An 18,029-nucleotide genomic window follows, 5' to 3' on the forward strand; every position below is an offset into this window, starting at 1 on the left:
GATTATTATCCTAATGTGGCATATATGAATTCTCAAACATCTAAATAAATTTTCCATTCTTGGAAAGGCAGGTTTAGTTTCTGAAATTTTAGTCTCCAGGAGGCTGCCAGCCCCTCCTCTTATTTAATTCTGAGTTAGTGGGGCTAGCCTAGGGGGAATTCCTTCATTTTTACCCCCCAGGGAAGTAGCTGGGAGTGAGTCTACAGGCCACTAAAGAATAGGACTGCTTGGTGACCAAAATAAGTGGGGGAAATCGTGGTTTGAAAAGAAGCTTTAGGGAGGTGATGAATTATTTTGCACCAGTAATAGGGAAAAATGGTATGACCTCCAGAAAACACACGGAGGGTTACTTCCTGCAGCAGGATGCACTTGGGAGTGTGGGAGTCCCTTATGTGTCCTAGTTTTGCCCTTTCTTAAACATTGTCTATCCTTTCTGAAAGTTCAGCTCTATCCACATTCTGCTGAAATCTTGAAGCTCTACAAATTTAGACTTATGTTCCTTGTGCTCCTCTTTCTTGTTACCTCCCCCAAAACAGCTTCTGTTCAAGCCACACACCAAGTCTCCTAGGCACTCTGTATCAGCCCCTGGGAGCTGTCAAATGAGGAATCACTGCTTTTCTCAAGTAAATCTTTGCTTCTTTGTCTTTTGACTCTCCTATTCATTCCTGCTCCTGCTTCTTTGACCCGTTTTACATCTCAGAAAACTCTAGAATTAATGGTCTTAGCTGGTGAGTGAGGATGGATAACTAAGGACAGTTAAAACAGGGAGCCTTTCTTATGACCTTGATTGGGGTTTTTGTTTGGGGCTTATTTTGGGGGGAGGAGGGTTGTGGGGTTTTTTTGTTTGTTTGTTTTTTTAACAAGTTTCCTTCTCTCCACTGAAATCGTACACAAATGTTTGGATTTATAATGTGGCCTAGATCAATGTGTGGTTTTGTTTCGTTTTTTAGCTTCCCTTGAGAATAAATGATAATGGAGAGAACTATTTAACAAGGTCCTGGTTTCTCTTGTAACACGATAGCTTGACTTGCCTGCTTTTATGTGCACCTTTGTACTGTCAGCTCAGTAGGTGATATCTTTGTGGGCAGCATTGGTACCTACCGAGAAATTACACCTTGGTCTCTTGTTTGCAAGCCCTTCTCCCATCAGTCCTAGATCAGACCCTGTCCGGCCATGCAGGGGTGTTGGTTTGAGTGCTGCAGCAGTGGGCATAACGAATCATTTACCCAGTGAATATAAAAGATATACCAAGTGAAATAACTTTAATAATTGGCTTGGATGGCTAGTAGCTAGTAGATGATGAAAGATAGGGTTTGCCGCCTTCAATTCTACTCCTTCCAAATAGTTGTATCAAAAAAGGTATTTTTTCCCCACTCCCCTACCTTGTCCCCTGTTAAAATAGAAACAGGGATTTATGTCCTACTCTTCAATACATGTAAAATTTGTACAAATATATCTTCTATGAAAATGATTTGTAATCTGTAGACTTATTACCTGGGAGATGTCTTGAGATGTGAATCCCATCCTTTGGGTTGTGGGTTTGTTTTGTTTTCTCCAAATAAATCTAATCTTTAAAGTTCAAAAAAAAGAGAAACTAACGAGTATACCCATTCATTTGTAACAAACTGTACAAGGTATTATGCTAATGATAGTTACAAATAAATAAATAAATGGATAGTTGGGTGATGAAATGAGCATTCTCTTTTTTTGCATCTTGGATTAATACTCTAGAAAGAATATAATGTAAAATCAGAGAGAACGTAAGTTTAGGAGGTTAAATTAATTTTTTCATCTCTATCCCTGTCTTTATTTTCCCTACTTAAATAATAAGCAGTGAGGCAATGAATTATCTAAGAGCAACCAAGTGAGCATTTTAAAAGGTGATAGGTGATGCTGTGATAAGAGAAGTTAATAAAAGATAATAGAGAAGCTCATAAAAATGCCTGGGATGGCTCAAAAGTATATACAGTAGCAGAAATCAATCAATCAAATGGATGAAACAATGAGATAATTTATTTTCTTGCAGAAAGTGACCTAAATGAAGGTAAGTTGGCTGAAATTACCATGCAAACAAAAATTAAATGCATATTTGAAATGACAATAAAAATATGAGGAATACCAGGATGGTAATAATCAAAATAAATATGCCATGATTCAGCAAGTTATAGTTATCTTCATAACTTTAATTAATAGACCAATTCAAATGAGTAAAATTTTATGCAAAACTTGAGAACGTACAGTATTTTCCAAAAGAAGCCAGTCAAATGAGTCAAAGAGATTCAAGGGGTAGAAACGAATTCTACACCCTGACTGGTGTGGCTCAGTAGGTTGGGTGTTGTCCAAACACCAGAGGGTTGCTGGTTTGGTTCCCAGTCAGAGCGCTTGCCTGGGTTGCGGGTCAGGTCCCCATTTGGGGGCATGGGAGAAGAAAGTGGTGGATGTTTCTCTTGCACACTGATGTTTCTCTACCTCTCTCCACCTCTCTCCCACCCTTCTAAAATATCCTGATCTCACTTTTACTGTAGCACTTAAAATACAATATTTTAATTGTCTGCTTACTTGTCCCAATAGAATAAACTTGATCTCTTTGAAGAGAGAGACTGTGTCTAATTCATTGCTGCATCTGCAGTTCCTAGCACAGTACAAAATATTAGGTACAACTTTATTGAACAAATAGAAGATCGATATGGGGTTAATTTTCAGTGCAAGTAAAAAAAAGAAGTTCACCAATAAAAAGTAATTCTACAATTACTGTAATGAAGGGGCATTCATAATGATTCTTAATGTTTCAAAATATATCATTAAACATCTAGAGATACATTTATGACAAACCTTTTGATCTTATTTTGTGTTTAGAAATTTCATGGATTACATAGCTCTAAATAATAGTACTTATCAATATTACCAAGTAGGTGTCATGAGTTCTACTAGCAAAATACATATTTATGTATATATATTTTATACATGTATTAAATTAACTGTATTAATATAGTGAATTTTGGAATCTCATGGACTTAGTTACAATAACTTATTACTTTTAATTAATAAGCAAAGAGGAAAAAATTCCACATGTATTTTCCACATAATTTTAAAAAAATTATATTAACATTTTTATCCTTCATAAGATGGAGCAATAGAATTTTCATTTAATTTACTGCATTTCAATAGACAAGATATTATTAGTCACATTTTATTTACATTGAGAAAAACCTAAAGCTCAGTAATATTAATTCACTGGTTCAAGGTTACAGAGCTAGTAAGTATAAAGCAGCATGGGACACATAGCTAAGCCTTCTGTCCTGTTAGGCAGAATTGGGTAGAGTAGTAATAGTAGAAATATTTCAAATGAGTTAATAAATTAAAATCCATTTTAATTTTATTTTATTATGTACTGTGTATATTCAAGCATCAGATTGATCTTTCTATACTGTGTTCCTTAGATTGCTATATTTAAATGGTTTAGTTCTCTAGGGCAGGGAGTTATTAACTTGTTCAACAAACATTTATATGCATGTCTATTCAAGCCCATGGATTGTGATAACAACTGGGTATAAAATGGTAAACAAATCTGCAGAGTCCTGGTATACTTAAAGAAAGTAGAACAAGAAGAAATGAGAGGAGGAAAAGAAGAAAGACAAGAATGGGCATAGCTAGATTCTATATGATAAATGGGAAAGTGCATTAGGAGCAAGTTGTATGAAAGGAATGAGAAAACTAGCTTAGAATGAAAGTGATATTCATATCATTCACAAAATAGACATAAATATCCCACGTGGGGAAATCAGTTTGCTTCTAACACTTTTCCTTACCCTGATGAAATCAACATTTCCTAATACCAGTTACTTCTCACAAAGATGACCTACAGAGAAATAAGAAAAACTATTAAAGTGCTTAACATTTCCTAGTTGAAAATATTCTGTGTATTCTTCAATGATACCTCAGACAAGGGTTTGATCTCTAAAATATATAAAGAACTCACACAATTTCACTGCAGGAAGACAAACAATCCAATTAAAAAATGGGCAAGGGGCCTGGACAGACATTTTTCCAAGGAAGACTTACAGAAAGCCCAGACACACATGAAGGGATGCTCAGCATCACTAGCCACCAGAGAAATGCAAACTAAAACCACAATGAGATACCATTTCACACCGGTCAGAATGGCCATCATAAACAAATCAACAAACAATAAGTGTTGGTGAGATCGTGGAGAAAAGGGAACTCTAGTGAACTGTTGGTGGGAATGCAGACTGGTGTAGCCATTGTGGAAAACAGTTTGGAATTTCCTAAAAAACTAAAAATGGAACTGCCTTTTGACCTGGAAATTCCACTGCTGGGATTATGCCCTAGAATCTTGAAACACCTATTCAAAAGAACCTATGCACCTCAATGTTCATAGCAGCACAATTTACAATAGCCAAGTGCTGGAAGCAACCTAAGTGCCCATCAGTAAATGAATGGATCAAAACACTATGATATCTTTACATAATAGAACACTATGCAGCAGAAAGAAATAAGGAATTCCTACACTTCGCGACAGCATGGATGGAACTGGAGAGCATTATACTAAGCAAAATAAGCCAGCCAGTTAAGGAGAAATACCATTTGATCTCACCTATAACAGGAAACTAATGAACAAAACAATCAAGTACGAAAATATAACCAGAGACACTGAAATAAAAAGCAAACTGACAGGAACCAGAAGGGGGGAGAGGGGTAACAGAGGAAAGAAGGGGAAGGGTCATCAAGGAACATGTATAAATGACCTATGGACAGAGCCAAAGGGGGGAAAGGTTGAGGGTGGGAGGTGGGGGTGTGTGGGGTAGGGGAAAATGGTGGCAGGAAAATGGAGACAACTCTACTTGAACAGCAATAAAAAATGCAAAAAAAAGAGAGAAAAGTTTCTATTTTTAAATTACTTTCTAATAATTTAAGCTAAAAGTTTAACCTGAAGAATAAAATGATTGATGGAGTAATTACTGAAACATTTCAGATATGCTATACTATAACTTATGCATGTAACATATTAAGGGGGAAAAAAAAAGCCAAGAGACAAAGATTCTTGCAGGAACCTAAATTATTTCATATTATAGTAATGTAAAAAAGCAAATGGAATTTGAAAAAGTGGATGATCATGCAAAGATTTCTTGATAATCCAATATTTATTTTTAATTTATTTAGTTTCTAATATTTAGTAATCTTTATATATTTGCTTAAACAAATAATTTTGCTCACTTAATTTTTACCAATTCCAAGTCTCAATTTCCTTTTCCTCCCTAAAATCTTCTCAAATGGGAAATGATTTGGCCTTCCCCTGACCTTTTAGGGTATATTTGTTCTTATCCCACACTTTCTTACATGGTGCTCATTTGTGCATCTGCTTTATATTTCTCCTGTCCCAAATTAGATCATAAACTCTGTCTGAGCCGTAGTTTTTTATCCTCCACATAACAGGTGCTCAAATAAGACTTGTTGGTTCATTTATTCTTTCAACAAATACTTATTGAGGACCTGCTATATGCCAGGCATGAAGAAACACAATATGTTGAATATATTCTGAGATTTTCTTTAAAACTTATTACACCATAGTTTGCAGTATGATAATATTATAGAAAATGCCTCAATATTTTTAATCAGCATTTATTAAAATTTCTCTTTTCCTATAAACATATTTTCTGTGGGTCTCCTATTTATAGGTTCATTCAAATGCACTTCTGTCTTTTTTTTATTGGCCTATTATATTTTTAAATTCATGTTTTGAAGTAGGTCTCTTAATAAGTACCTTTAAATATTTAATTTGCTATTAGATGTCTACATTCAGCTTTTGGTTCTTAATAAAGCAAGGAGATGCCAAAAGAGGAATAATCAAACAATTATCTAATTACAAGGAATATAGTCACAATTGGAACAAGTGTATTTTATATATGGGATTTTATGAAAAGATCGCACAGATTTCAGATCAAACATTCATTCTAGTACTGTAGGAAAAAATATTTTAACAGTATTGACCAAAGGACATACAAACAACTTATAATTATTGAAGTAATAAATTCTCATTTTAAAAATATTGAAAGTTGTAGAAGGATTTAAATGCATGGTTTAAAGAAACATCCAGTTGTATGACCATGATGTAAAACCATACTATGGAGATTTCAATTACCAATTGTAAATACAGAGCATCTGATGTGTCAGAAAAAGAAATTTCAATAAAATGATGAAAATCAAAAGAATTATATTCTTCCAAATGTGTTTTTTATAGTTCTATGAAGATAATGCTTCTGTCAGTGAAAGCTAACTTTGACTATCCATGTGAAATTCTAACAAACATTTAATCTAAATTAAAAAAGAATTAAAAAATCTATTATAAAAATAGAAGCAGTGTGCAGATGCCAGTAATGAGTTTGGAATCTAGGTTATGGAACTGAGAGTTTCAAACCAGGTTTAGTATAAAGCATAAAATGAAGAGTTAGTAAGTCTACATGAAGCACAAAGTTACTTTTTAAGAATCCGTGTTTTATCCTTCTGGCTGTATTTCAATCTCTATTATGTTCACACTGCATGCTCTGGGTATTGATTAAAAATATACACAGACCATGCAATGAGCACATCCTAGAGCCAAGTCCAGTTGTGATATAAAGTTCAAAAGGTAGTATCATTTGGTCATATTTTAAATATTAAATAAATTTGAAACAATTCATTTGGAAAGTTTGACCAAAACACTAAAGAATCTTAGAGCTTGAAGAGACTATAGCTAAGTAATCACTTACCCTCTATTCAGACCCCATGTCCTCTTCCAGTCCATACCAGAAGATAAGTGTCTATTCCAAATAAATTCCAAAGATGTCTGGAAACCACTTGGGATAATTTTTATCAGAATTTATAAATTCTAATGAGAAATGTCCTTGTTTATTACATCAAATTAAATCCCTTGTTCTGCAAGCTAAACCAGAGGTGTTATCATGGAAAAAAATTAGACTTGAGACTACAAAAATATGAATTATATCATATAACTATGTGTCTTTGGGCAAATAATTTAAATTCTCCATATCAAAATTTCAATGTCCATAAAACAAGGACGATAATAACAAATTTATATGATTATTATGTAAAATGTTAAGGGAGTTTATACACACAAAAGTACTGTGTGAACTATTAAAAAATGAATAACTATAATGGATTCTTATTTTGGAGTAGTATTACTTCACTTCATATCACCATTTTCTCCTCTTCATAGGTATTGTTTCTAATCCTTTTGTTATCTTTGTATTCTAATTCTGAAATCTTTTTGAGAGCACCTACATCATTACCCAATTCTTCTGCCCTGAATTACATCTAAGACTTAATTGGTTAGCTGGCTCAGGGCTATTTTTATTACTTATCATACTTACTTTAACAAATATGCAAACTGGTTGCTTGGAATACAGCTGTGAAGAAGACAGATAAGGTCCTGGCTACCAAGGAGTTTCAATATAGAGGCAGGGAGAGAGTTAATAAGGAAGTGAACAAATAAGATAACTTGATATAGTAATAATGCTCTGAAAAATAAAATAAAACATATAAACATGAGATGTAAGGGTAAGTAGTTTTAATAGGGTGATCAAAGCAGAACTCTTTGAGGCAGTGACATGACCTGAAACTCTAAAAATGAGGACAATTAGTCATTTAAGGATCTGGGAGAACAGCATTCCAGAGTGAACAACAAGTGCTGATGGCTTAAGATGGCTGTAAGCCTCTTTGACAGGGGAATAATAAATGGGTTGTATAAGATGAGGCTAGAAAGGAAAACCTGGTCATTTATCACTAAGGTATTGTAAATCATGGTAAGGAGTTGAGATAAGAATGCATTGATAGTTTCAAACATGGACTGATGTGTTTCAATGAACCAAAAAACCAACCTTCAGTTTACCAAGTGATTTCTCATACTCTCAATACCTTCAACAGAGTACCACTTGGGACCTATTTTGTCTGTTAAGTGATCTGTAATTTAAATTTAAGATTTTCCTTTCATCTCTGCTTACTAAGCATTAATTATTTTTCTTATGTGGTACTTTGCAATATAGTAATGGCTAACATAAGTTTAGTCAATTTAGAGAACGATGCCATCCATTTTTTCCTCATTCTCTAGGTCTACCAAAATAGACTACTATGTTAGGCCTGTGCTATCTATATTTCATAGGAAATCATGTGAAATTACAGAGTTACTTTGCTATGTAGATAAAACCATGTTTCTTACTCCTCACCTATCACTCAATGAGGAAATGATTGGATAGTGATATTATATAGATATTCTTTAAAACCAAAGAGGAAGGACTAAAGACGATCAGCTATTCATATCTTCCTAGAGTTATAGCTAAAAGCCTTGCTGTAACCCCTCTCCTGAAAAAAAAAACAAAGCATTCTTTCAGAGAAAAATGCAATTAACAGTAGTAGAAATACTGTGTTTCTTTGTATTAAAATAAAGATTGCTGTATCATATTGTATCAGGAATTATCAAAATAAATTAATCATCAAGAAAAAGCCTTACAAGAATAAATACTATTTGCATTGTTGGCTAATAGACAAAGGTGACAAAATGTGCTGCCAACTGTTCATTTTTTTCTTCATAACATTTAAATTGTATTAAAAATACAAGAAAAGATAGATCCAAGATGGTGGAAGAGTGAGTGGAACTTACACTAACCTCCTCCCAGGACTATTACAGAATTACAACTAAATTGTGGAGAAGTCATCCAGAAAAAAACAAATGAACAACAGTGAGAGAGAAGCCTTATAACCACAGATAGACAGAAGAAACAGCTTCAACTCAACGTGACTAGTAGGGAGTGCGTAGGACATGTGAAAGGGCTGGCTGGGCTCCCACAGGTGGCAGCTGAAGTGCAGGAGGGAAATAGCAGCAGCCACTTGTATTCCCCTGAGAAATGTGAGATCTAAACCATAAGCAGGGATCTCCAGCTTACAGCACCAGAGCCCAAAATGTACACAGATAACAGCCAACTGGGAACAGCGGCAGGGTTGCTCCCTGCCAGGGACAGGAGGCTGGAGATGCAAAGAGCCGTTTAAAGGGCCAACGCATAAATTTTCTTTTGCAGACACTTACGCTTGGTTCTGGCAATGTGGAGGGCAGAATGAACTAGAGATGCTTGATAAGAAGTTGAGAATAGTGGCTTTGGGGAGATAACTGAGAGAATAGCCACCAGGATGCCAGTGATGAGTCATCCCCTATATTGCAGCAGCCATCTTGCTCAGGCAGACCACTCTTCTCTGCATAGCAGCAGCCTGAGGGGAAGCAATAGCCCCAACCCGGGTGGGGTGTGGGAAGGATTCTGCCCTGCCCTGTGGTACTTAAGCCTGACTGCTGAGTGCAGAGTGACTAGGCTAACAACTAAAGGAGTCAGCTACAGACATTAGATCCCTAGTAATCAAGAACAGGCTGCTTAAGACCAGATGGGGTCACTATCTGACATCACCTGAGGCAGATCCAGAAAGAAAAAACAGTGGTAAATACTAGATGCCACTGAGATGAATCCCACCATGGCCTTCTCCATGACCTGCGATATTTTCTTTCCTGCATAGCTTTTTGACATTCATTTCGTATCTTTCAAGTTTGTGCATAATAAGACACTAGATTTTATACTATAGTTTATTTCATTTCACATATTTTGCTCCTCCCTTCTCTTACCCTATTTCACCTTCTTATTTCCTCTTATTATTTTTGTTTTAAATTTTGTTTTCTGTTTTGCTACAATTTGTTTATATTCTGCACTCTTACTATTTCTCCCCAATCTAGCCTCTCAAAACCAATTTTCTTCTTAATGGTCTTCTCACATTCTTTTTCCTGCTCTTAAAATACCTGTGTTCTCTCTCCACCTTTAACAATCTTTGCTCATTGGTTGTGAATAGGGTAGTAGTTGCATTTTTTAAATTTTATCTCTAGACCTTCACTAATTTTGTATTTCATATTTCAAATTTTACCATTCCCCTCTATTACTCTTTTTTTTCCACCTCAACTTTTAATTCTTCCTTGTATTAGCCTGTTTTCTTCTTTTTTCTTTCTCATCCTGCCACTTTTTTTTTCTTTTATCTTTTCCTTTTTGTCTCAAATTTTAATTTTTCCTTGTCTTAGCCTGGTTTTCATTCATCACTCTTAGTATTCAATCTCCCTCTATCATCTAAAAATCACTTCCCTTTCCTCTAGACATCTATTAAGCTTCTCTTTCTTTATTCCCTCTTACTCCCATCACATCCATATTAATTTTAGTTCATGTGTTGTGGATAGCGCTGGATAGTGGTACATATTTTTCTCCTATTTGGTTCCTATCTTTTTATTATTCTTTATTTTTTCCTTTTTCTTTCTCTATCTCTCACTTTATTTTATTTTTAAAAATTTCTGTGTAAACCTAATACTATATGGTTCCCTTCTCTTACTCCATTCAGCCTTCTTCATTCCCTTTTTAATTTATGATGTAAATTTTACTTTCTCTTTCTGCATTGCTCTGATTCCCTACTCTTACTAGTGCTCCTCCCTCTACCCTCTCAAAATAATTTTCTTTCAGTAGGACATCTCATATTCACTTTCCTTTCTTACAATAGTATTCATCTCTTTACGCTCTTATTAATATGGTTCATTTGTTGTTGATAGTGGGATTGTGGATGGGAGTTAATTTTGCGGGTGTGGGTTTGACCCCTGGGCTTTGTGGTATTGTTCTGGCAGCACCTTCACAACAGCATACAAGACATGGTGGATGGAGTGACTCTCAGTCAACCAGCTAGAGGGAAGAACCCACCAAAGAATGACCCAATAACAATCACAACCAAATGACATCCAGAGAGCCAACATAAATGACACAAAGGGTATCCAAAGAGCATGAAGTTCAGGAAATCAAGGAGACTGCACCACTGAGTCACACAAGTCTGTTACCATAGAAGTCCACACTCAAAGACAGGGTGTCAACGCAGATCAATTTAAGAAGCAGAAACAAACAAGAAGAGTTTCCCCTAACATTGGGAGACAAATAAACAACTCCAAATCAAAAACAAAGAACACCCAGAAAGAGTGTAAGTGAAATAGAGGCAAGTAAACTATCAGATATTGGGTTGAAAACAATGGTTATAAAGAAGCTCAGTGAGCTGGGTGAGAATTACCAAAAACTACAGGGAAGCTACAAGGAACTTGGTGCAAACTACATTGGCATGAAAAAGGACATAGAAACTCTCAACAAGAGCCAGGAGGAAATGAAGAATACCATTTCTGAACTTAAGAACATAGAAGAAGGAATCAAAAGCAGGCTACATGAAGCAGAGGATTGAATCAGCGAACTGGAGGACAAGGTAGTAAAAAAACTCCTGAAAAGGGCAAGAAAAGGAAAAAAAGATTCAAAAAAAATGAAGAGGGGTTAAGAGAAATGTAGGACGACATGAAACACAAAAATAACCATATAATAAGGATACCAGAAGGAGAAGAAGAGGATCAAGGGATAGAGAACCTGTTTGAAAAAGTAATGATGGAAAACTTCCCTAACTTGAGGAGAGAAAAAGCTCACAAATCTGGAAAGCACAGGGTCCCAATCAAGACGAACTCAAAAAGGTCCATTCCAAGACACATTATAATTAAAATAGAAAAATACAAAGACAAAGAGAGAATTTTAAAGGCAGCAAGGGAGAAACAGATAGTAACATCCAAGGGCATTCTGATAAGGCTGGCAGCTGACTTCTCAAAATAAACACTATGAGCCAGAAGGGAATGGTAAGAAAAATTCCAGGTAATGAAAAACAAAGGCCAGCAACCAAAACTACTCTACCCAGCAAGGCTCTCAATTAAAATGGAAGGCTAAATAAAGTGTTTTCCAGAAAAAAAGGTGGTTAAAAGAATACACCTCCGTAGAACCAATATTGTAAGACATGCTAAAGGGACTGCTTTAAGAAGATGAAGAAAAAGTGTGAGAGAAAGAAGAACACAGGTACAGAGGGGGAAAATAGCACTGAAAAAGTGCCTATCGATAATAATCTTAAATATAAATGATTTAAATGCTCCAATTCAAAAACATAGGTAGCTAAAAGGATAAAACATGACCTGCATATATACTGCCTACAAGAGACCCACATAAGAATAAAGACCTACACAGACTGAAAGTGCAGGGTTGGAAGAAAATATTCCAAGCAAATGAACAGGAAAAAAAAAGCAGGGGTAGCAATACTTATACCAGACAAAATAGATATCAAAGCAAAGGTCATAAAAATAGACACAGAAGGTCACTTCATAATACTCAAAGGAAGAATCTATCAAAAGACATGAACACAAATGTATATGCACCCAACATTTGATCATCCAAAAATATAAGGATAATCTTGGAGGAGTTCAAGAAAAATAAAGACACCAACCCACTTATAGTAGGAGATTTTAATCCCCCATTGTCAACAATGGATAGACTTCCAAACAAAATATCAACAATATTGTGGCACTGAAGGACACACAAGATCAAATGGACTTAACTGATAATATACAGAACCTATCATGCCAAAGAAGTAAAATATACATTCTTTTCAAATGCACATGCAACTTCTTCAAAGATAGATCTCATGATAGGATACAAAACAAGCCTCAACAAATTAAAGAAAATTGAAATCATATCAAACATTTTCTTGGATTATGATGGCTTGAAATTAGAAACCAACCTCAAGGAAAAAACTCATAAATATTCAAATTCATGGAGACTGAATAGCATGCTATTACACAATGAATGGGTTTTCAATGAGATCAAGTGAGAAGTCAAAAACTTTCTGGGAATAATGAAAATGAACACACAACAGTCCAAAGCCTATAGGACACAGTGAAGGCAGTCCTCAGAGGGAAGTTCATAGCAATACAGGCCTACTTAAAAGAGAAAGAAACATTTCAAATAAACGACCTAATTCTACATCTACAAAAACTGGAGGAACAACAACAAACAAAGCTCAGAACAAGTAGAAGGAAGGAAATAATCAAGATCAGAGCAGAATTAAATGACATCGAGACGAAAAGAACAATTCAAAGGATCAATAAATCCAGGAGCTGAGTCTTTGAGAAGATAAACAAATTGCCAAGCCTTTCACCAGACTAATCAAGATAAAAAGAGAGAGGACCCAATCAAATAACATCAGAATGAAAGAGAAGAAATTATAACTGATACCACAGAAATAAAAAGGATTGTAAGAAATTACTACAAACAACTCTATGCCAAGAAATTTGAAAATCTGGGTGAAATGGACAAATTTCTAGAAACATATAATCTTCCAAAATTAAATTGAGAAGAAGCAGAAAGCCTAAACAGACCAATAACAGCTGGTGACATTGAAGCAGTAATCAGAAGAGGTCCTGGTACACAAAGCCCTGGACGGGACAGTTTCACAGGACAATTTTACAAAACACTTAAGGAAGAGCTAACCCTTGTCCTTCTCAGACTATTCCAAAAAATCCAAGAGGAGGGAAGACTCCCTAACTCTTTTTATGAGGCCAGCATCATCCTAATCCCAAAACCACATAAAGGCACTACAAAGAAAGAAAACTACAGGCCAATATCGCTGATGAACATACATGCTAATATCCTCAACAAAATATTGGTAGACCACATCCAGCAATTCATTAAAAAGATCATCCACCATGACCAAGTGGGATTCATCCCAGGGAGGCAAAGATGGCACAATATTCACAAATCGATAAATGTAATACATCACATAAACAGAAGGAATGACAAAAATCACATGATCACATCAATAGTTGCAGAAAAATCATTTGATAAGGTACAGCCTCCATTTATGATAAAAACACTCAGCAAAGTGTGAGTAATAGGAACTCAACATAATAAAGGCCATATACAAGAAACCTGCAGCCAACATCATGCTCAACAGGCAAAAATGAAATGCCTTCCCCATAAGATCAGGAACAAGACATGTGTGTCCACTTCTTATCACCATTTCTTATCAACACAATATTGGAAGTTCTAGCTACAACAATCCATTAAGAAAAAGAAATAAAAAGCATCCATTTCTTATCAACACAATATTGGAAGTTCTAGCTACAACAATCCATTAAGAAAAAGAAATAAAAAGCATCCAAACTGGAAAAGAAATAATAAAACTGTCATTGTTTGCAGACAACATGATAGTATACATAAGAAACCCTATAGACATCACCAAAAAACTACTCAACCTATTAAGTGAATTTGGCAAAACAGTGGCATACAAAGTCAATATTCAGAAATCAAAGGCATTTTTGTATAACAATAATGAAATATCAGAAACAGAAATTAGGAAAAGATCCCATTTGCTCTACCAACAGGAAAAGTAAAGTACCTAGGAGTACAGCTAACCAAGGAGGTAAAAGGCCTGTACTCAGAGAACTATACAACACTTAAGAAAGAAATTAAGGAAGACACAAATAAATGGAAACATACACTGTGTTCATGGATTGGATGAACTGACATCATCAAAATGCCCATACTACCAAAAGTAATTTATACATTCAACACAATCCCTATTAAAATACTAATGACATATTTCACAGATATACAACAAACATTTAACAAATTTATATGGAATGATAAATGACCCTGAATAGCCTCAACAATTTTGAGAAAGAAGCACAAAATAGGAGGGATCACTGTACCTGATATTAAACAATATTTCAGGGCCACTGTCATCAAATAGTCTGGTACTGGCATAAGAACAGACACATAGGTCAATGGAATGGAATAGAGAGCCCAGAAATATAACCATGTCCCTATGATGAACTAATATTCGACAAAGTGGGGAGGAGCATAAAATGGAGTAAAAATAGGCTCTTTAACAAATGGTGTTGGGAAAGTTGGACGGCTACATGCAAAAAAAATTAAATTTGACCACCAATTTATACCATATATGAAAATAAATACAACATGGATCAAAGACTAAAATATAAATCATGCCACCATAAAAGTCCTAGAGGAAAACATAGGCAGGAAAATTTCAGGTATTCCATGCAGTAATATTTTTAGCAATATGTTCCCTAGAGCAACAAATATACAGGAAAGAGTAAACAAATGGGACTACATCAAATTAAAAAGATTTTGTACAGCTAAAGAAAATATCAGCAAAATGAAAATGGATCCAACTGTATGCAAAAATTTATTTGCCAATGATACCTTGGACAATGGTTTGATCTCCAAAATATATAAAGAAATCACATGACTCCACACCAGGAAGACAAACACTCTGATTTAAAAATGGGCAAGGGACCAGAATAGACACTTCTCCAAGGAGGACATACAGAGGCCCCAGAGACACATGAAAGAATGCTCAGCATCACTAGCCATCAGAGGGATGCAAATTAAAATCCCAGTGAGGTTCCAGTTCACACTAGTCAGAATGGCCATCATAAACAAATCAACAAACAACAAGTGCTGGTGAGATTGTGGAGAAAAGGGAACCCTAGTACACTGTTGGTGGGAATGCAGACTGGTACAGGAACTGTGGAAAACAGTATGGTATTTCCTTAAAAAACTAAAAATGGAACTGTCTTTTAACCTGACAATTTTACTGCTGGGTTTATAACCTAAGAATCCTAAAACACCAATTCAAAAGAATCTATGCACCCCAATATTCATAGCCACATTATTTACAATAGCCAAGTGTTGGAAACAGCCTAAGTGCCCATCAATAAATGAGTGGATCAAAAAACTATGGTGAATTTACACAATGGAATACTGTGCAGAAGACAAATTAAGGAACTCCTAGCCTTCACAACAGCATGGATGGAACTGGAGAGTGTTATGCTATATGAAATAAGCCAGGTGGTGAAAGACAAATACCATATGATCTCGCCTATAAGTCAAACCTAGTCAACAAAACAAGTGAGCAAAATAGAACTGGAGAGATGAAAATAAAGAACAAACTTAACAGTGACCAGTGGGAAGGGGAAAAGAAGGGGAAGGGTCAAGTCAAGGAACATGGATAAAGGACCAATGGACAAAGACAATGGTGGGGGAGGATTTAATGTGGGAGGTGGTGGGTGGGTAGGGCAGGGGAGAGTAATGTGGGAAAAATGGAGACAACTAATTGAACAATAACACATAAAAAATAAATAAATTGTTTATGGTACATAAATTTTTTTATAAAAAAGATTGTTTATTAATCAGTTCAGTATAGCTTTTCTTTATATAAATTTTAATGCATAAATAAACATGAAATTGGTGAGAGAGACTATGTTATCTAATTGGACAAAAGCCTCTTTTTCAGGTCCTCTTTCCCAAAACTGGCCTGACCCCATAAGCAAAACTGACCCTAATTGTTTTATGAGCCTTTATCCTTAGTTCTAGAAAATTGCTGGAAGTGCCCTGAAGGCACAGGGGCTCTAGGAACTTGCAAAACATGACATGCCAGATCACAATGACCAAAGAATACCCTGCACCTAAAGATAACATTGAAACAAGTTGCAACCAGTACAATACCAATGGAAAAATCCTGTTTTACAACCACCCCAATCACCTAATAAATGCTCAAAGCCCCCACCCCTCAGGGCTGGTGCTGGTGCACATTTCTGCATCTAGTCCTTTCCCTCTCTTGGGAAAGTAAAATAAAATTTTTTTCTTTGCACTTTCTTCTCTTTGTGAATTCTTTCACAGACTGTGTTGCTGACCACCCTAATGTTTTGGTGGCCTGTAAGGGGACTCTATTTCTCCTTCTCTTCTGGCCTCCTGAGACTTGCTGACCACCCTAATATTTTGGTGGCCCGTAAGGGGACTCTATTTCTCCTTCTCTTCTGGCCTCCTGAGACTTGCATCTAGGGTAGCAGTGGGCACCAAAAGCTCAATGGGGGCTAATCCCTTAACTCTGTCTCTGTGAGGTTTGGAGAGGGAATTCTAATTCTTCTCCATCTCTTTGTCCTCTCCAAACAGCCTCTTTCTCATCTATCTTCATGGCCTCTGAATCTCAGGAAGAAAACATCCTATTGAAAGTAATAGCTTATTCCTTCATCTCATTGTTGAAAACCCTGGTACTGGGTCTATCACTGTCTCAGGGTTTCAACTGGGAGGGACACCTCCAACTGTATCCTTGCTGGTTTGATCTCCTTTCAGGGTTCAGGGGCCCCTGGCTCTGAGGCATATCCTCCTGTTCAGTCTGCCCTCAGGCTTGAGGATGCTCAGCTCTGGCCACCAACCTCTAGGTCATCTGAGTTGGGGACATCCTTCTCAAACCTTCCCCCCATCAGTTGTTCTTATCCCTAAGATATTCTTCCCTTTTCTTTTTCATAGTTCTCATCGTGGGCAATACTCAATCAACCCTGCCAAAGGACTCCCCATTGCATTGTCTACTTAAGAACTTGAAAGCTCTGGGACTTACCTACCTCAAGCCCAAGTTCTTTTCTATTGCAACATGGCCTGGCCTCAATACAAACTGGGAGATCAGGAAGTCTGGCCCATGGATGGATCTCATATACATAATACTATCCTCTAACTAGACCTTTACTGTTGCCATGTCGATCCTCTCCTTAGGTTTAGTTGTCTGGAGGAGGAAACAAGATTTTACTTAATCTCCAGCAGGGATTTCAAGCCTCTTCTATTTTTTAAGATTTTATTTATTTATTTTTAGGGAAAGGGGAACGGAGGGAGAAAGAGAGGGAGAGAAACATCAATGTGCAAGAGATACGTGGATCAATTGTCACTCGCATGCACCACCCCCCTCAACTAGGAGCCTGGCCCACAACCCAGGCATGTGCCTGACTGGGAATCAAACCAGTGATCTTTTGGTTCACAAGCGGGCACTCAATTTACTGAGCCACACCAGCCAGGGCTTCAGGCCTCTTTCTCCTAACTTTGACTCTTCTTTTAAATTTGTGTCACTCTAATATACCCCCTCCCAGCCCATAAAACACTCTTAATTCTCTTCCTGGAAACCTGGGAGTTGCTTAATCCTGGGAACAATTGGGCCTGCCTCTCAAGGCAGAGGGAAAAAGTGGCATTTTAAACTCAAGCCACTTTTCCACCCCTTTGCCTGACTGTTTAACACCCCCTCCATCT

Source organism: Pteronotus mesoamericanus, unplaced genomic scaffold, assembly GCF_021234165.1.
Source record: "Pteronotus mesoamericanus isolate MK-2021 breed Mesoamerican mustached bat unplaced genomic scaffold, CSHL_Meso_final contig_58, whole genome shotgun sequence".
NCBI lineage: Eukaryota > Metazoa > Chordata > Mammalia > Chiroptera > Mormoopidae > Pteronotus > Pteronotus mesoamericanus.